This window comes from Nasonia vitripennis (genome assembly GCF_009193385.2).
Source record: "Nasonia vitripennis strain AsymCx chromosome 1 unlocalized genomic scaffold, Nvit_psr_1.1 chr1_random0003, whole genome shotgun sequence".
Taxonomy (NCBI): Eukaryota; Metazoa; Arthropoda; class Insecta; order Hymenoptera; family Pteromalidae; genus Nasonia; species Nasonia vitripennis.
Window position 1 is genome coordinate 1,914,243 of NW_022279589.1, and position 21,222 is coordinate 1,935,464.

Sequence of the window (21,222 nt, forward strand, 5' to 3'; positions counted from 1 at the left end):
TTTGACGAATCACAGTCTACTGCAACTACTCACACCTGCTATACGTTATATATTTGTGGCGAAGCAATCAAAACCTTTTCTATATCGTCCATCATTGATGGGTCGCTCCTTGTCGATAAAAAGAAATCCATGTTTACCCTCTTTCCAGCATGCTGAGCATAAAGCTTTGATGTTTGTATATGTCATATCTGGATACACATGATCATCGTATATGTGTGTGAGATTTACGTCATCTTGACGAAAAACTACTAGCACATTTACGTTATCGCGCACCAAAGGTTTCGGAATGTGAGCGTATGACTGACAAAGATAGAAACATTCTACGTATTTGTGTCTACTCATGCAAAAGAAAGCCCTGACGTTATCTTGTCTCTCACAGGCGACGTCATCGAAAACCATGATTGAATTAGGGCGTACGTCGTCAGGTGACACAACTGTATCATGTTCACTGTAGGGGAAGTACTGTATACCAGGTAGAGATCGCAAAAGCTGCTCGAGAAATTTGTACTTGGGCTGTTTCAGCGACTTTGAATAGACGTTCTTAAACTTGAGTCCATTGGGATGCGTTATGAGAGCGAGCGGTGTATTGGTTTTACCACAATTTGATAGTCCACAAAATACTGCTTGAATATTGTCAGGCAGTAATTCCCCGTGACGTTTTTGCACTTTTTGCTGCTCTGTTAGAGTATCGAAATTCGACACCGGTAGCTTGATTTTTGGTTGCTGGAAATCCATGTGATCGCTTCGTCAGCTTGAGAGCGACTATTGCTGTAGCTATAAAAAGCGCGTTTATAATGTTTTAAGATCAGTCGAGAGCTATACTCTCATGCATCATGATCGTACATAAGCAGCAACGACGCAGAGGTCGCGGTTTAGTGAATTCACTTATCAATAAGCTCCCAGTCGAGTTGCATCTCCCAGGATATCAGTACTTCGGCCCCGGCACTAAACAAGCAAAACGTCTAGCACGTGGAAATCCTGGAATCAATACTCTTGATAGAGCTTGCAAGGAGCACGATATTGCCTACTCACAGAATCGAGAAAACGTTGAAGCAAGAAACGCTGCAGATAAGGTTATAGCTCAAAAGCCTGGGAGCGAGTCCGAGCGGCAGTCGCAGGAGTTGGTGAAAAAGCAGCTGCTCTCGCCATAGCAGGCACCATGAAAGCAAAATCTAAGTTTGGAATGGGCCTTAAACGGTGACAAATAAAAAAAAAGAAACCATCTATTTCACTGGCTAAAGTGATCAAAGCTGCTTCCACCTCTGCTGTTCCAAGCAACAACTCTCACGCAGTCATTCGTAGCGCTCTGAAGGCTGCTCGCCAAGTTGTAAACAAGGCTGGAGGCAAGAAAAATATACGTATTCCACGTATGCTGTCAGTGCCATCCAAACTTGGAGGATTCCTACCATTTCTCATTCCGATATTTGCCGGTTTGAGTGCAACAGGTGCATTAGCAGGTGGCGCTGCTGGTATCGCTAAAGCAGTTAACGATGCTAGCGCCACTAAACGACAGCTTGACGAAAGCCAAAGACATAACAAAACAATGGAAGCTATTGCGCTCGGTGGTAAGGGTCTCTATTTGAAACCTTACAAAGAGGGCTATGGTATGTACCTGAAACGTGGGCAAGGTTTAAGAAAAAAAAAATTTTAATTGCCGCAACGCGCACTAACTGACGCTGTCCTTCTCAAATATGCCCGCATTCTAAAAATTCCATATTTTCGGGGTGTTTACATGCGAAATGCACTACCAGCGAGTGGACCACATTATCGCGAATCAGCAATCGTCAATCTCGATGATAAAAATGGACCAGGCACGCATTGGGTCGCCTATCGAAAACGAGGCAACCATGTAGTGTATTTTGACAGTTTTGGTAATTTACAGCCACCTCGGGATCTTATGGAATATTGGAATGTGAGCAGAGTCAAGTACAATCAGGAGCATTATCAAGATTACAATAGCTACAACTGTGGGCATCTTTGCCTAAAATTTCTTCTGAATGATATATAAGTTTTGGTTCTGCTTCGGCTTCAGTCAGTTTAGTTCGAGTAGTCATGGAAGATTCACTAACACTGAGCCTGTCTGGAACTTCAGCTGTATTGGAAGCTCAATATGTTCCACCACTTGAACTTTCACCTAACAAAAATTACGTTCTCGGACTTGTTGAGTTGTTGACATTCAATTCAATACCAAATATCGATACAGGCAATAACAAGTTTTACGCTGGAGGAGAAGTGATAATTTTGCCTACAGGCAGCTACGAGATTGAAGACATTGAGAAGAGTCTGAAAGAGGCGCTTACACCAAAAGTCATAACCCTTAAACTCAAGCCGAATAACAACACCCTTCGTTGCATGATCAAGTGTAATCGATCGATTGATTTCCAGCCAGAAGATTCTATTGGCATATTGTTGGGTTTCATGAGTCGCGTATTATTGCCAAATACTGATTACGAATCCGGCTTGGCAGTAACGATTCTCAAAGTTAACGATTTTCGCGTCGAGTGTAATATTACATCTGGGGCATACATAAATGAGCATAATGTACACACCATACACGAATTCTTTCCAGCTGTCTCACCAGGCTACAAGATTATCGAAGTACCATTGCCAATTATTTACCTACCAGTCACAGTCAAGACTATAAATAACTTGCAGCTCCACATCGTCGATCAAGACGGTCAGTTAGTTAATTTTCGTGGCGAAGTCATAACAATTAGATTACACATCAAATCAGTCTGAGCATTATGGGTATTGTGTAATACTAAAGTGGGTAAAGGCTATAATAGTAACTTACCATGCCGTCGAGTAGCCAGTCATCGACCAGTGCTCAAAGCACTAACACGTCAAAACATACAGTTTCTAAGAAGTCTAGGTATAAGAGTTGTCCTTGGAAAAAAATAAGTTGCGTAATATTTTGCTGCTTTCAGCGAAATGGAAGAGGTGCTAAGCATACAGTCACCTGTCATATTTGATGAATCTGTTGCGCATTACGAGATTCATGCGCATCAGCCCTATACTTTATCGAATTTCAACAACAGCGATGAAATTCGCATTGGTATACAACATCAAGATCTATGTGTACTGCCTTCGCGCAGTTCACTACATATATGCGGAAAATTACAAACACCAGATGGCACTGCCATCGAGGACACACGATTTGTAAACAACGCCGTATGTCATCTATTTGAGGAAATTCGTTACGAACTCAACGCCATAGAGATTGATCAATGCAAGAATGTGGGCTTGACAAGTCTCATGAAAAGATTCGTATCATTCAACCCTAGTCAGAGCGCAGCGATTGAAAATGCAGGCTGGCTCGACATCGCAGAGACTCAACGGATTGATGATAATGGCTACTTTGACGTACTGGCTACTTCCACTTGGTATGATCCTGGGTTTTGCCGAAGATTATCGCAAAATTGTTGTGAATGACAAACATGAGCTTATTCTCACAAGATCAAACTCTGATGTGAATTCTATTGTGCAGACGCAAGTAGTCATGGCCGGTGCAAATGTTTACGAGGATTACCACGTTGAAATCACCAAAATTAAATGGCTAAGCCATACGTAGTGCTCTCGGATAAACATAAAATTAAATTGCTCAATCATCTGCAAAAGGATAGACCTGTCACCATGAGTTTTCGTAGCTGGGAACTATACGAGTATCCGTTGTTGCCCAGTATATCGAAACACGTATGGACTGTTAAGACTGCCAATCAGCTGGAGAAGCCTCGCTTCGTTATTCTCGGCTTCCAGACAAATCGCAAAGGACAAAAAACAGCCAATGCTAGTCGCTTTGATCATTGTAATATAAGCAACGTTACACTTTTTCTCAACTCTCAACACTATCCCTATGGAAATCTCAATCTCAATATTACTAATAATCAATATGCTCTAGTCGACGATATGTATGCCAACTTTCAAAATGCATACTACAACAAAGAGGTAGAACTAATGCTGTAAAAAGCCGACTATCTGTCGTATGCGCCTCTCATTGTCATTGACTGCTCAAAACAAAATGAGTCACTTAAGCAAGCATCAGTTGATGTACGTCTCGAATTTGAGGCTAGGGAAAATATTCCAGTTGGCACCTCTGCATACTGTCTCATCCTACACGATCGTATAGCCGAATACAACCCTATGAGTGGAGATGTTAAAAAATCGTTTAAAGGGTGGTGAGAGGAGATGGTATAAATTGAGCAGCAGCTTGTGGTAGACAGTCAGTTAAAATGGAGTACGTGCTTGATGTGCAAGGATTCAGAAAGTCTGTGAACGAATTTGTCGACAAGGAACTTTCCATGGTTCCACTCAACGCTCAACTCAAGGCGTTGGTGTTATTTTTCAAGCTGCCTACACCGTGGCGCAGACTCACAGCCAAGTATAAGTCTGAAAATCTTCTGGTTGGAACGCAATTATCACGGATTATCATGGAGTTCAGCAGATCTGGCCTACTATAAAAGATTTTAAACGATTAAAAAACCAAACATTAAAAATTTGAAGTCAAAATTAAAATTAAAAAAATCATAATTTAAATTTAAATAGCATAAGTATAATTAAAAATAATTTCAATTAAAATTAAAAATTTAACATCAAACTTTTTTTTTAAATTTCAAATAATTGAATAATCAAAAAATAAAAATATGCGCATTAGGAGAAGGAATAATCATAGGATTTATGTAAGCTCGGTGGTAGCGGATTCTTACGGAAAGTTTTTTTTTAATGCTCTAATCAGAGGGTTTGACTTAACAAAAAAAAAACTAACCAATAAGGCTACTTCATTTCACAAACATTCCACGAGAATCCACTACCAGCGAGTGTACACAAATTGTTATTTGTTTTTTCTTTTATTTTTATTTAACCAGTGTAATATATTCCAAGAGCGGTTATATTGGTACAAACGGCACTACACTTAACATTTCAAAACGTTGCACTACACTTAACATTTCAAAACGTTGCACTACATATAACATTTCAAAACGTTGCACTACATTATTGAATATATTTAATTTAGAAGTGATTTGGTAAACTTGACACTTTTTGAAAGCTAAAAATGTTGAATACTTTCATCAGACGCGTTGGTATGGATCTCATGACCATGAAAATTTCAAACATGTCATCGTCGTACTGGTCTATAGCCAAATTAATAGAGCGCAGTTCGGCAGGAGTAGGGTTAATCCATTCTGCAGGTGTTCGAACTCTTGGAAGTATAAAAATATACTCCCCGTTGGATGAGCCGCCGCTGTCCCCGCTAGCATTGCTGTTACTTCCATAGCCACTGCTGCTGCTCATTTTTCTAATTCCTGCAATAAAAATATTATTTATAAGTATTAATTAAGTTTAAGGTATTTACTAAAAATGACAGCTAAGAAAGATATCCGTTTTCTATGATTCTAAAATGAAATATGCGTGCACGCAGCGGAGTCAGCTTGCTTTAGCGCATTGCACATAATAAAATCTATGTACAATAATTTTTTTCAGAGTATCATTTCGTTAAAGCAAACAAGCTGCGCTAATATCGGCATGATTTTTTGTTTACTATAAGACAGTTTCAAAAATCTTTAAAATAAAACAATATTTTGGTACTTACTCTTAAATACGATGAAAAAGTAGAAACTCGGATACGATGAGAGAGAATGCAGCTAACAGAAGAACTGACAAGATGTCTTAGCTTGAGTGGATGAGCTGGAACTATGGTCTCTCTGATGATCCTTAGGCTTTATATAATCGAAGGGTCACGTAGACAGTATTATGGTGGTGTACGGTAAAGGATAAGTTTTCATAAACAATATGCAGTGCAGCGTTGTACGTTCCTCTTTTTTAATTCGACACGCCACGCCGTTTCATCTCTCTTCGCGTTCGAAATGACAGATAAGTATATACTAATATAGCTCTTACGATTATTTTAAAAATTTCCGAATTGTACTTTATTTGTATCACCACCAAAATATTGTAAATAAATTTGTCCTTCTTGAGACTGAGCTAATAACTTGTTTAAATAATCTTGATTATTTGTTAAATATTTTGAAACTCTTGATGGTACAAAAATACTGAAACAATCATCTAATTCAACGTAAATTTTATTTCCAAATTTTGTTTTCTACTGTTTTATTTTAGTTATTTTAAACTTTTTTTCTACTTCTAATTCAGAAATTTTTTTCGTTGGCAGATACGCATGTTGACCAACTTTATTTTATTCTTCAAAATCCATAGTTCGTATACTTCAACTTAAAGTAAGCTTGATATAGTACGATGTGTAAGGTATGTACTCAAAAGTCTAACTGCTCATTTTCTGTCAGTCCGCTGGCTTTTATAGTAACCCGTTAATGGGTCCCCCTCTATTTAGAAAAATGTAAAACTATCCAATTGAATAATAACAAAATGCTTATATCCAAGCGCGCTCGTAAGACTATTTCAAAGAAAGATAATATCCGTTGTGAAAGATGATTCGATTGTGCGAAGCGCAAATTCACAGCGGTGAAAAAATAAGGCACACGCATAAACATAATAATATACGCTGCGACGTTCATGGGAGATCATCTTAAAAGAGCCGCGGATAAGACACCACTTGACAAAATATCCGCGGCTACATACTACGCTGGATATACGGATCTGCGAAAAAACAATGCTGGGTAACCTGATACTGCAGCGACTGTCAGCTACCGCTCACCGGGCTGATGTTTTGCAAGGAAAAACACATGCAACCTGATCACCGCGCGACTCATGCCGAAAAATGCACGCTGACCTATAGCCTGCTCCCAGAAAATTCTGTAATGCGTAGCCTCTGAGCTTGAGCGGATCTCTCGTAAGCTACCCGGAGTATACCGAAATATGCTGTCCCAGGAACCTGCAGCAGCAACCGACTCCCGGTGTCAGATGCACACCTTGAGCATCCTCCTGGAGACAGCAGGAAGTATGCCGTTCGAAGCCACCCTGCAGCTAACCGCTGACGCAATCACCCTCGTCTCACAGCTCTCGTCGCACTTTGTAGTCGAGCTTATTATGTCGTCGATGCGTACAGATAAAGGTGCTCACGTCTAACTTGATCCATGCGGCTAGCAACTGCATCGAGCTAATTCATAGCGCACATAAAGAAAGAATAACAGGTGTAATGTGATCCGCGAGTCGACGAAAAGATGTGACGCGTTGCACGTCGGCCGGTGACGTCAGCCTGACTAGAATATTCCACGCATTGACTCGACCTTGAGCGCGGACTCCTGGAGAACCGGAGATTACCGCCCTGAGCCCCAACGAGCCTCCCGGGTACCCTGCAGTGTCCTTCTTTATCGATTCTCACCTGCACAGGGGGGCGGCAGGCCTAGCGATGGCGTCAAAAGCTTCTAGAACATTCCATGAGAGCGGAGTCTATTCTCACCTGCACAGGTGTGCTGAGGGTGGCGTGGTGGGGGGCGCCCGTATCCGCGTTGTTTATCTACTCAGTCCCACACCAGAAGCCAGCCAACTATCTAAATACCTACCCTTAACCCGCCTAACGCCAAGAAACTACCCCTACCAAACCACAAGCAGGCTAACTAACCTAACCCTGAGAACAGCAAGTTAAATCGCTTCCTTTTTCTTAAAATAATGAAAACTTACTCCACAGGCCAGACCGGAAACACGCAGAATCGTAAAACCACGTAATTCAAGACATTATTACAAGTAAATTAGTCACATTATTTGTTAGCTGTAATTATTGAACGAACTGCTATTAGTAATCTGTATTGAAACAGATTTCTTGGAGTTGACGGTTTTCCAGTTTCATGGGTTAAGGATTGGATGGTTAGATAGTTAGCTGGCTTCTGGTGTAGGGCTTAATTATTAAAAAAAAAGAAAGCTATTAAACTTGCTGTTCTCAGGGTTAAGTAGGTTAGCCTGCTCGTGGTTTGGCTGGGGTGGTTTCTAGGGGTTAGGGGGTGACTGGTTAGGCTGTTAGCTATCTTATGGTGTAAAGCCTAATTATTTTAAGAAAAAATAAAGTGATGAAACTCGCTGTTCCCTGGGTTAGGTGGGTTAGCCTGCTTGTGGTTTGGTAGAGGTGGTTTCTAGGGGTCGGACGGGTTTAGGGAAAGGTGATACAATAATTTTCGCGCCTGTAGCTCAAACTTTATGCTATTCTAAAGAGATTGAAAACTAATTTATGGCTATACGATTTAAATTGACGCGTGGCTGGAATTCTGTCCATTTTCTCCCACTGTGCGGTGATCTCCAGCGGCTGAGTAGCCTCAGCGATCCTATCTTAAACTTCTATCATAAAATATCCTTAATTCTACACTTCGCTTATGTCTCGAGAATATAACCCGTATAGACGAGATAAACCCTTTATTCGACGGAACACAATAAGGTGATGAAGAGATAAAGACAGCGATCCGGAGGTAACTAACGCGTACGCGAGATAACCTTTTTGTTCGCGAAACCGAACGTGGAACTACCGTTCACCCGCGAGACGGATACGACCGGAGAAAACGAAAAATGATTCACTGATCTTAAATCCTTCTAGCTCTCTCCGGTCGCGCGTGCGTGCAGATAGCCCCGCGGACACGATGTCGAAACAGATTCGCGAAATTCGAATTCTCGTAGAACACAGACAGCCTTTCACCCGCAGACAACCAAGATGACTCTTGACTGCGGAACCCGTAGTGACTCCCAATGCCCCGTTGTCAGGGCCCTTGACTCGGGCGGCATCTGTCACTACGAACGCGAGACGCTGTAGTTTTTGTTCCTGGCGTTCGTGTGGGAGAGCTGCCATCACGCTGGTCCTGCTGCATCAGACGCTCACGTAGGTAGACCCCACGAAAGGCTCCGCCACCTGCATCGGCTATCTTACGGTACGCGGGGCCGACTTGAAAGTCCTGTCGAGGTGAAAGGTCGCTGCTGCTGCGCCAACGTTGCTCGTCGTCTCCTCGCATCTCTTGCTCACGAGTTGGCTACATGCGTTGTCCTGTTTGTCCGTCGCAACCACTGCTCCTCTCTCGTCGTTTACTCGAAAAATAAACGACGCACTTAGACACGTCCACTCTCTCATTCACACAGGTAGCCTTGAGACACTCTACCCCGACCACGTCGAACGTCGTTGTTACACGGCAAAAGTTTGCCGTGTTACAGTAGGGTAGTTACAATATTGCGTTTTTCATTACTGCTTATCTATTGCCTCGAAAATGTCTTTGATGTTATCGTTGACATTCTTTTTCGTATATATTAGTTAACAAAGGCGGGTGGATTATGATTTTCGTGCTGTAATTTTTTGATGTTTTGAATATTCTTATTGTGAAATTTGATGTGTAATTTAAAAATCTGCCAGAAAAGGTTGGTTTGGTGTACCATTCAGTTACTAATTTACCTTTGTCTTTAATCAATAGAACATCTAGAAAACTTATGGAGTTATTGATCTCAGTCTCGTGAGTAAATTGTAATCTATTGTTATAAGAATTGAATGTTTTTAAAATTTCGTTGACTTTGTCATTTGGCACACATGTAATAATGTCGTTGACATATCGATAAAAGAATGTTGGTTTGAATGATAGTTTAGATAGGCAATCCGTTTCGAGATCATCCATGACTATGTCAGAGAAGAAACTCTAAATCGGAGAGCCCATTGGTGTGCCGAACAGCTGTTTATAAAATTTGCCATTAAATTGAAAAAACGTATTCTCCATATATAATTAAAAAGCTAACAAAATTTCACTAAGTGGTATTTCGGATTTCTATAAAATTTGTATATATCTTTTTTCGATGCTCTTCTTGACTAATGATTTGTCAATGTTGGTATAGAGTGATTTAACATCGAGGCTGATTAAGCGGTGGTTCGGTGGGACTACTATGTTTATAATTTTTTCAATGAAATTATAGCTGTTTTCTAGGTATGATTAAGGTTTTTTAATGCTATTTTGTAATATTATAAGGAGGCTTTTCGATACAAAATACGTAGGTGAGCCTATTCTTGAGATAATAGGTCGTAAAGTAATATCTTTTATGTAAATTTTAGGTAGTTCATAACATTTTGGCAAGGTAGTGTCTGTTTGTGTGAATTTAAATTTATTGTATTTATTCGAAAATGCCGTTCCAAATGTTCATAAATTTTTTGACTTTCTTCTGGATTTTTGATAATGTATTTTTTACTATTTTAGTGTATGTATTTTTGTCTGACAATTGTAGTTTAATTTTTTATTCGCAGCATAGTAAGTATACCAACACGATACACTGGAGATATTTACTAAATAATTTTCAATCGTATATATTTTCCGAAGTAGCAATTTTCTGAATAAAATAGTGCGATAATTAGAAAGATCTGATTAAAATCTAGAAAATCAAATGCTTATACATACGCGTCAACAACAGATCAAATAAAATACAGACTTAACCATTGAAACGCAAATTCAAAGTATATTAGGCCGCGGTGCTTCCAGACGGCAAAGAGAATAAAACTTATACTTGGTATCATTGCAAAATATACAGAAAGATTTTTTTTAAAAATCAATAAATGTTTCTGAAAATTGACGCTTTTAGTATTAATAAAGCAAACTCGTGTTAAATTTTATTACTGAAATATGGCGGTATGTGTTTACAGATACAGCGACAACACAAACAATAAGCTGTTGGATAAAAGACGTACTGGAAAAAGCGGTGTAGGCCATTTATTCAGCACATAAGGTGAAATCATTAATACTGGAACCCTTTTGGTATAGCCTTTTAGAATAGACGTTATTTATAAGATTCAGTTGCAAAAGAAAGGTATAGAACTATAGTGTAATTAGAACAATGACTTATTTATTGAGAACAAAAAAATTAAATTTTAAGCCCTTCCTATGCTAATAAATAATTATTTAGTGAAAGAGGCGATGGCTACAGTAGGGAGACACGATATATCGAGTTAGCCATAGTAAAACAGGTAATTGTATAATCATTGAGGTTTTGTTCTTAATTAAAAAATATCATACCTAGAGAGCTGAAATTATGCATGGTAATTTCTTTTAACATGCTGAAACAATATACCAAGTTGTCTATATTTCAAGTATTGTAGTTCACATTCTCATAGTAACACCTATCTGCAAATTTGGCCGACGAAGCTGTAGAGTTCATCGTTAAACAACTATATCAAAGACATAAGTAAAAACTGTCACACTTGTCTATTTTTACATAATTAAACAAGTATCCACGTCAAAAATTTTACTTTATTGAAGTTATTCAATAGTCTGGTTGAACAAGCCAACAAACTACAGTTATGTCTAACTTATCCTACTCTAAAAAAGAGAGGAATCATCATTCTATTCGATCTCTGATTGGTCGTCGATTGGCTAAAAAAAATACAAGAGAGATGGCGAAAAGCGCGTGATAGTTTGTTTTTAACCTATAAAAATGTTTAATATAAAGCAGAGCGCGCGGAGCGTGCATTGATCTTCCTAGTAAAGGACAAAAATTCAATTGAATTTACAACAACTTGAGAATGATTGAGAAGACAAAAGAGAAAGACAAGAATAAATACAGAATGAGAAAAAATGTGTTTTGTATTTCGACCTTAGTTTAATTTCTGAACCCATAGATGGCGCTGCTTTTTATGTATGCTGATTAGTCCATTTGATTATCCTGTATTATTTACAATTTATAAGGTGTTTGTCGGAAGTAAAGTAATAGTAGTAGTAGAACTGTGATTGATAGTCGTCAGTAGCAGTTATGGACACGCAATGGAAACATCCATTTACCTCTATGCTGTGAGGCCCCACAGGTTGTGGTAAAACATTATTCGTCAAAAAGTTTCTCAAGGATCTCGATCGTCTGTGCTATACAACAATTGAGCGTGTAATTATCTACTACGCAAAGTGGCAGCCAAGCTACAAGGAGCTATAAAGCAAAAAAGTAGAATTTCGCGTGGATTTGCCACAGACTAGTGACTGGGCTGCTGATCCTAGACCTAAGCTTGTTATCATAGGTGAGTTGATGCGTCATCCAGTGGTAGTATAGACGATATATTCTCTAAAGCGTCCCATTATCACTCGCTCTCGGTGATATTCATCACGCACAACATCTTCCACCAGGGTAAAGGACAACGCGACATATCTCTGAACGCTCAATACATTGTGATTTTTGGGAATTCGCACGACAGATCTCAGATACTACATTTATCGCGTCAGCTGTGTCCGGAGGAACGCAAAAACTTTGCGAAAACTAGCCGAACCTTGTGTGAGTATGTCGAAAAGAAAGAAAATTATTGTACAGCGTGGTGGTTTCTTGCCTGCATTATTAGCACCGATCATGGACATGCTGTTGGCTATACTATGGTAAGTAGGCAATACGAAACACGCCAAAAAGATGGTTCTTGTACCTCACGAGAACGTTAAACGTCTCCAGAGTGTGTTAGCAAATAGTGTACGCGATAATAATGTTGGTTCTATACTGAAGACAGTTCAAACACCGGGTAACGTAATGACTAGGTTGGATGCTGAAATGAGCAACAAACTGAATTCGTCTACTTGCAAAAGTGAGCGGGAAAAATGGAGTCAATATTGATCAGTACTACAACACTATCTTCAATTCAAAGATGTTGATAGCTATGCTAAGGTCATGAAAAAGGAGGAGAAAGATAAAGAGCAGCGACAAATGAAGAAAAAAAATGACAACGACTACGACGAAGACGCTGATGACGATTACAATGATGATGATGACAATGAAATACAGCGCGTCGAAAAAGAAGATCGGATCGATGCGAGTATCATAGAGAGTGTACCTGCAAAATACAGACGTAAAGCCGGCCACGTATTGCGTAAATTACGAGTTAGTGGTAATATTACTTGGGATGCAAACAGTGGCGTGACAATTGGTGGTGTGCGTATACATCACGCCAATATGATTGATCTGATAAATAATACTATGAGAAATAGAAAATGTTCACCACCACTTGGATATACGCAATTCGCCGTCACTCTCCGTGAATTGTTTGTACCGTGCAAATTGATTGGTAATGAGCGCGTTTGGGAGAATATAATGGCTGGTACATCAGCTGGGAATTCTACACCGGTACCACCAGGTGGTGCTAGCGGTGTTATTCCACGCCGGGTTTTGACACTAGAGGGCATCAATCGTCTATTAAGAACACCACCTCGTCGTACTAAGAGTGGTAATCGCGCAAATAGCAGCGCTGTTGACAGTAGCGAAGCAGACGGAAGCAGTAGTGGTACGGTAGCAGCGCGAGTACTCAAGCGGAAACAAAAACAGTTGCCGGACAAGCGAGTGCGAAAAAAAGTAGCAGCATTCACTTCTGTAGTTACAGCATGGCGACGTTTAAACGAGAGATTTAGCCCGAGCAAGAGACCAAAATCGCAGAAGATGAAGAACAAGAGCAAGAACGTGTGAGTGTAAAAAATAGTGCACTAGATAAATTGATCGATCTACTACCGTTTAAAATGCACGTGCCCGGATACAGATTCTGTGGTCCAGGTACAAAACTAGCAGAACGTATTGAACGTGGTGAAATCGGCATCAATCCGCTGGATAAGGCATGTCGTCAGCCTGATTTAGTCTACGGGGATAAGCAAGGCAATCGACGAAAGGCTGATCGCGTGCTAGCTGAATACGCATGTTTGCGAATGCTCGCGAATGGAACGGCCAGAGACGAGCGAACACTGACAATGATGACTGCCTGCTGTGTGGTGGGCAAGATAACGTTCGAAAAATTGTTTTCACGGATATAAAGTGCACTGAAGCAGAAAAATAAGAAGGACAAGGAAAAGGTAAGGGTTCCATACTTGGGGACGAACCATTAGCGCCCACACTAGAGGTGAGAACAGCGGACATAACGCTGAGTCCGCAGGAGACACCGGTATCACAACCGCCTTGCATTCAACAGCAGCAAGTAACAGCGGACACTCTTATACGTCCGCCAAATATAGTCGCGGACAGAATACCGTCCGCGGAACAAATCGTCGTCCACTCAAACGAGTCGCGCCGGACACATTTCAATCTCAAAGTTCGCGCGTAACCCTAGTAACAGAAGGCTAGTTACTCTTAATTTAAATAATTATTTGTACTCGCGCAGCCCGTCCTACTATCAAGTACGGTCTTTACATACATACCACTGTTATTCAACGCATTCCAGACAATTTAAATAGATACAAGAGACCAATGTAGCCAGTCGATACCATTCGATTACGGGACAGTGACTGTAACACTTCATTTCAAGAAAGTCGTTGACTAGTCATAAATCGCTACGAAGATTACTTTAACTGCCAATTTAGCAATAGCTACCAGTACGGTGGGAGAGGGGGACGGAATCCTTAAACTGGTGGAGTTAGTCACATTTACGTCGGATCTCCCTACCAAAGAGGTCACGGTGGTATCGGCTTCTATCTAGCTGGCATATTTCGCCGCGTTCTTCCACTCATCAGTCGCGGGGCCAAAGCTGTGGGTAAAAAGGCCGTACGTGCAGGATTCAACATCACATCCGACGTTGTATCACACAACACACCGGTTAAGGAGTTCTTCCGCAATCGTGTAAAAGAATCTGGTAAGATTCATAAAAAAAACTGAGGAAAAACTGGACAAGTTGACGGAGGGGGCAGGATATAAAATGTCACGCTACGGAAATCCTGCTCAGTTGCAATTGCTCACTGGTCCTGTCACAGCGCATAGGAGAAAAAGAGGTGTTGGCGAAAAAAAGAAACGCAAGTCAAGAAGTGGTGGTGTTAAAACGAGAAGTGCAACAAGAAAGGTAAAGAGATAGAAGAAGAAGAAGAAAACACCTCGAAATAAAAAACCGTCGTTTAGAAGGAGAAAAAGAAGCAGAAAGACGAGAGATATTTTCAACAGTTAAAGATGGTGTTCTTACATACCCATTCGTGTGAATGTTTAAAGTCAGAGCTGCTATTGTTTGACATTCCACCGACCCAAACAACAATCAAAGGCTCGCATTGGGATCAATATAAGCCTATATCGTCTTTGACCGACGATTCACCAATAGAATTTGTGATACCCTGGAACAGCAATGAATATCTAGATCTGGCTCATACAATGCTTAGTCTTCGTGTGAGTATAAAATCCAGTACAAGCGAAGAAGATCTGGCTAAGGCTGATCGAGCGGCTTACAGACTTTTAACAGCCCGGGTGGGACCAGTCAACAATTTTATGGATTTACTATTCAATCAAGTGGATGTATTTTTCAATCAGAAACCTGTGTCACCACCTACCAATGCTTAAGCTTACGGAGCATACATAGAGACGCTTCAAAGTTACGGTCCTGACGCCAAAATCTTTAACCTGTTAACTGTCTTGTGCTGTGAAGATACGGCTGGAAAAATGCACAACACAGAAAACCTGGACAAGGGATTTGTGGAAAGTCGAAATTTACTTGCTGCAAATAAACCTGTTGACCTAGTTAGACACATTCATACAGATGTGCTTCAACAAGAAAAGCTACTGCTCAACGGCGTCGAAGTAAGGGTGCGTATAGTGAAATCACATCTTTTACCGTACACATTGAGGAGGCAAATCTTCTAGTAAGACGTGTAAAAATTAGCCGTAGTATATTGCTTGCACATGCTTAATCGCTCTCACGATCAACGGCTAAATATCCATTGACACGGGTGAGAGTTAAGGCAGTCATTATGCATAGTAGTGTACACGGTAAAACATTGGACAAAATCATATTGGATCAGCTGCTGAAAAGAATTATCCTGGGTTTCGTCAATAACAAAGCTTTTAATGGTGTTATGCTGCTCAATTCCTTCAATTTTAAACATTTTAATATAAACTTTCTATGTTTGTACGTTGATGGGGTGTAGGTGCCCTCGAAACTACTGCAACCAGACTTTACGACGAGAAATCTATATGTTGATGCGTATCACACACTGTTCTCTAGTACGGAAATACATTTCCTCAACGAGGGTAATCAGGTGACGCGTGAGAGCTATCCCCACGGCTACTGTCTATTTGCTTTTGATTTGACTTCCGATTTATCAGCGAATGGCAACACCCATTGTGCTAAAGCAAATATCTCTCTCTTATCATCCGTTTATCATCTTGTACTCTTCTAGTGCTTTTATCCTCCTTGAGAGGTGTGTACGAAACGCTATTTCGATTCATTTTTGAAATCTATCTTGACTGATGGTTTATAATAATACTGATTCGATTGTTTGTTCATACAAGCTTTATATAGTTTTATACAAGTTTTTTAATATCACCGCTTATAGGATTATACTTGACACTGCAATCATGTAGAATTAGACAATACGCTGTAGCATTCTCGGGTATATTAGCTTACATTCAAATTTAAGACGTACGTCTACAGCTGCCTGTTTGAGTGACTCGTTTTGTTTAGAACAGTCATTAACTATAAGTGAAGCATTTGTAATAAATTCTTCTTTACTTAAAAGGGGATCTATTACAATTCTATCAGAATACTACGCATTCTGAAAATTAGCATACATATCGTGAAGCATGGCAAACTGATTGTTTAAAATATCAAGATTCAGATTTCCATACAGATAGCTCTGAGAGTTGAGGAAAAGTTTTACATTACTAATATTACAATGATCAAAATGACTAGCATTTTGTCTTCGTACACTTTTCCTCCCTGTTTGAAAACCGAGAATGATAAAACGTGGTTTTTCCAGCTGATTAGATGGTATACCTTTTTGAATATAATTGAATAGCTGTATTTTTCGTCGGTCTGACAGCACGAGGTAGGGCATAAGCCACTCTATACGATTGATCTTAATTTTGAAACCTTCATATGTCGGTCTCTCGTCCGCCATCACAGCCTTTTGCAAAACAGCATTGGAATCATTTCTCGATCTTGTGAGAATAAGTTCATGCTTAACGTTTACAACGATTTTGCGATAATTTTCAGCAAAACTAAACATCATTGATAGAGGAACTGTAATATCAAAGTTTCCATTATTATCAGCTATATTTCCCACTTCAGTAATACGTGTCCAGCCAGAATTTAACCTTCCATGAAATTGTCGCAGCAACGTTCTTACATCGATCAATCTCTATGGCATTCATCTCATATCGAATTTCTTCAAAGAGATGACGAATAGCATTGTTTACAAAAAGGGTGTGTTGTACTGCTTGTCCATTCTGTTTAGTAATCTCTCCACAAATATGTAGAGAACTTTTTGATAGTAGAACACACAAATCTTAATATTGTATAGCTATTCGAATTTTATTACTATTGTTAAATGCAAGTAAGGTATAGGGTTGATGTGCATGAACCTTATAAAGCGAGACAGATTTACTAAAGATGACTGGAGATTGTACATTAAGAACTGTGTCTATCTTTTTTATGAAGTACGTAATGACAGCAGCAACAGATAAACGTATAAGTTATTTTTTCATTATTTTTCTCGCTTGAGGTCCTGTTCTTCCTCCACCACGCACTTTGAGACCGAGACTTTGTAGAAACTGACTGTTTTGACGTGTTAATCGTTTGATTACTTGTTGCTGACCGACAGTCTGACGACATACTGAGCTATTTATATAGCTTTTGTCAGCCTTAAAAACAATACCCATTTTAATTGCTTTTTAAATGTAGACGAATCGTAATAATTTCACTTCGGAGATTAATCAACTTACCATCTTGATCTACTATGCGTAGTTGTGGGTGATCGATCACTTTCACGGATATTGGTTAGTAAATTATTTGTTTAGGCACCTCGATTATCTTGCACGCGTATTAGAATATGTCTGTGTGAATGATTTTTGTATATAGGTGTGAATGAACATGTGCAAGTATGAATATGAGTTTTTTTGGCGGCGCGATACCAGCTCTCTCCGCTGCCTTTATAAGGACTTGGTTTTATAAGGCTATCTGAGCTCACTAGCCGAAGCGCAACTTAAGCGCCAGCGCAACTAAAGCGCCTAGTCCCTGCTTTTGAGCAACTTACTCCTTGAGCAGATAAAACACTTCAAATGTTTCTTAAACTTATAAAATTTCTGTATCTCAAAATACTTATAAATTTGTCGAGTCAAAACTGATAACGTAACTAATGCGTATCAGTCGAGAACTTAGAATAATTTCAAATATTCACTATACTTATGCAATCATTATCTAGAGTCAATAACGCCAAAAGTAAAGCGTATTGCCTCACAAATATACTGTAAAATCAAAGCGAAGATATCAAATTCTCTGTTACAAAGAATATCTGCAATTCACGTAATATTCTATCCAAAAACACTATTTATAAAATATATTTATTTTGGTTATTGAAACAAAATAACAAAACTTTTATTATTGTAATATCCTTCCATTACCTTGTATCCCGGACCTCTCTTATTATAACAATATATTATAACATAGAATCCAATTTTTATTTATGATCTGTCGTCATAATTACGACGCAGATTAGTAAATGATTACTGCTCTTTTCTAAAAAATAAAATTACATACGAGCATAGGACCGAAAATAGTCATGACCGTTTCAAAACAAATAGAATTATAATGCCAGTACTCTTGAAAAAATTGAAAGTAATGTAAAATAAATTAACAATAAACAGCTATTTCTGAGTAATTAAAATTTATTTGTGTTTTAATATATCATTCTTATTTATCCAATTATTGTGAGTATCGTCAAAACCTAACCATTTTACATAAACTCTATTACCACTTTTCTTCAAAACCTTCTCAATCAGATAGACATCAGGATATTTAGTCTTGAGAAGTTCTTCCTTGTAGAATCATCCAGCTATTGGCTTGTATTTATAATCCTTGAGATGATAAGTGTATAAGTGGGCTTTGTGGGTGAAACTCGCGTTATTGTAAAGACTTCAGTTGACTAATTGGGTGTATAACCTTTATTGAAAACCTCCTTGTTTCTGCTTACACGTACCTTATCTCCAACTTTAAATTTAGCTCGCTTAAACAGATTTATGTTTGGTTTTCTAATTCGATTAAGTATATGATAAACTTTACCTCTATTCACTTCTGCAGGTCTCATTCCTAATGTTCTATGATGACTATTATTATACTGCAAAGTTAAATCTTGTAAAATGTCTAGCCATTCGTCGGTACCACATAGGCTAAATAACTTCTACATCTTACCTTTTAGTGCGATTGAAACGTTCACAAATTGATGCTTTCAGATTAATATAAGTGGAGTATAGATAAATTTTATAACTTTTTATTAGTTCATGAAAATCTTTATTGTACAATGCTTTTTCACGATCTTTTTGTAAATTCTTAGGTACTCGTTTTTTCAAAAGTCTTGATTTCATAGCTTGAGCTACACATTTTCCAGTTTTTTGTTTTACTGTAACAGTCCAAGCATACTTTGAAAATATGTCAATGACAGTGTGCGGGTACTTAAAACCTTTGTTTTGCTTTGCATACCGAATCATTTCAACAAGATCTGCCTGCCAAGATTCGTCGATATCTTTAACGAGGAAAGAGCGACGTGGATATTTCATAACGCCTGGCAGGTTTATGTAGTTCCTCCGCTAGTCCTCCTTTCATGATAATTTATAAGATTATTTACTGCAGAATCTAAAATTTGTAATTTCTTTTGCAAATCTGAGCGTATTATTTATCTTAACAAATTCATACTTAATTTTCACAACTTTATTATTCAACACACTCTTAACAGCTTGGAAATCTTCACCAATTTTGCCACCTCTTTGTTTTATCAACTTTTTCACAGACTTTAGATTTACAGCATTATCTTGCTCTTTAGCATCGACGACATTACACAGTTTTCGATTCTCTAAATGAAAATTTCCATCACTAGTCAGCTTAAATCCTAGTCCAGGGGGCCTACGAGATGCGTCTGCGTGCACCAATCGACGTCCAAATACATAAATGCTCATTTTGATACTAAATTATTACACAATAATTTTAGCTTCACGAAGCTCCTCAATGATTGATTGTATTCCATTAATATGGTTATTATTGCCAGCAGATGTTTTAGCTATAAGTAATCTTAAACGATCAACAATCTCGTTTAGATCATCCCAATACATGTAATCGATATGAGTATTTCTACGAGCAATCTTATATGACATAAGTCCCTTTCCACTTTTACCAATCTTGAGAATTTTACTTACAAAATCAGTATACTTCTTACTTGTATATTAATTAATATCTTCATCTGCATTATAGTATTTTTTGTGTGCATTTGTATCTTTTAAAATTGTAGCATAATTTTTCTTGTCATTATCAGTGATTAAAGTATCATCAGGATATTTCTTAAACAATAACTTTTAAACCTCAAGCTTTTTCATACTCTTTATCACCTATAACAATTTTATTTTATTTTCGAAATTTATAGGGTTATTTTCAATTATGAGTAAACCATTTCGCATTTTTCGCACCCCACATACTGTATCCAAGGTTTGTACTTATTAATTAAGCAACAATTGAACGTTTTTATAAACACTATCGTTCATATCAGTTTTTTCCTCATCCAAATCATCAGAATCATCTTTAGTGATGGTTTCTTCCTGATCCGAAATATCTGAATCGCCTACAGCTGATTTAAAAGCTGATTCTGCGATATCATCGTCTGCATTATCACTGTCGCTATCATCATCACCATCACCACCATCGTCGTCATTATCTTTATCTTTTTTTCTAATCCACTCTAATTATATTTTTTTTCTTTTTTACCTACTGCTGGTGATCGATTTCTTTTACTTACATCAATGAGCTTTTCTAGAGGTTTTACAATCGGTTTGAATGAATCGTTCAAATTTTTGTCTACTTTTAGTTTATGTAATTTTAATAAATTATACTTTCTTCTCACAGCGTTTCGAGCTTTCTCAACTTTAAGCAGGACTGCAGTTTGTTGATTAAAATCAGATAGTTTAGAGTCTCATAACTAATGTTCAATTTCTTCGGTATTCTTCATATTTATTACAAACTGATCAAAACCTTTTCTATAGCGGCCATCATTAATATGATAACCTTTGTCTATGACGAGAAAACTATGGTTGCCATCATTCCAGCACTTTGAGCAAATGTCTTTGAAACGTTGATATGTCATATCTGTATTAACGTGATCGTTGTAAACATGTTTCAAATTCATATCATCTTGTCGAAAAATGACGAACAAATTGTCATTATCGCGCACCAAGTGTTTCGTTACTTGTGCATACGACTGGCACAAATATAAGCAATCTACACTTTTATGTCTACTCATGCAGTAAAAAGCTTTGACATTATCCTACTTTTCACAAGCAATATCATCAAAAACAATAATTGAATTTGGTCGAGCTTCGTCGGGTGATACGACAAGATCGTGCTCA

At 38.5% G+C, this 21,222-nt stretch overlaps 1 protein-coding gene across 8 annotated transcripts in view; it reads left to right on the forward strand.

The window, feature by feature from the left end:
- The window catches only part of LOC100119226 (glycogen [starch] synthase), a 489,541-nt gene that overhangs the window by 121,003 nt on the left and 347,316 nt on the right, over positions 1-21,222 (forward strand). For 2 of the 8 annotated variants that reach the window (XM_031930249.1, XM_031930203.1), the window contains one exon: positions 10,562-10,644. The exons of 5 other annotated variants lie outside the window; for them this stretch is intronic. The gene's annotated coding sequence lies outside the window, so the exon portion shown is untranslated. Of the gene's footprint in view, positions 1-6,171; positions 6,259-10,561; positions 10,645-21,222 lie in introns of those variants that run through there. One more of the 8 variants, XM_032601247.1, reaches the window with a different exon arrangement.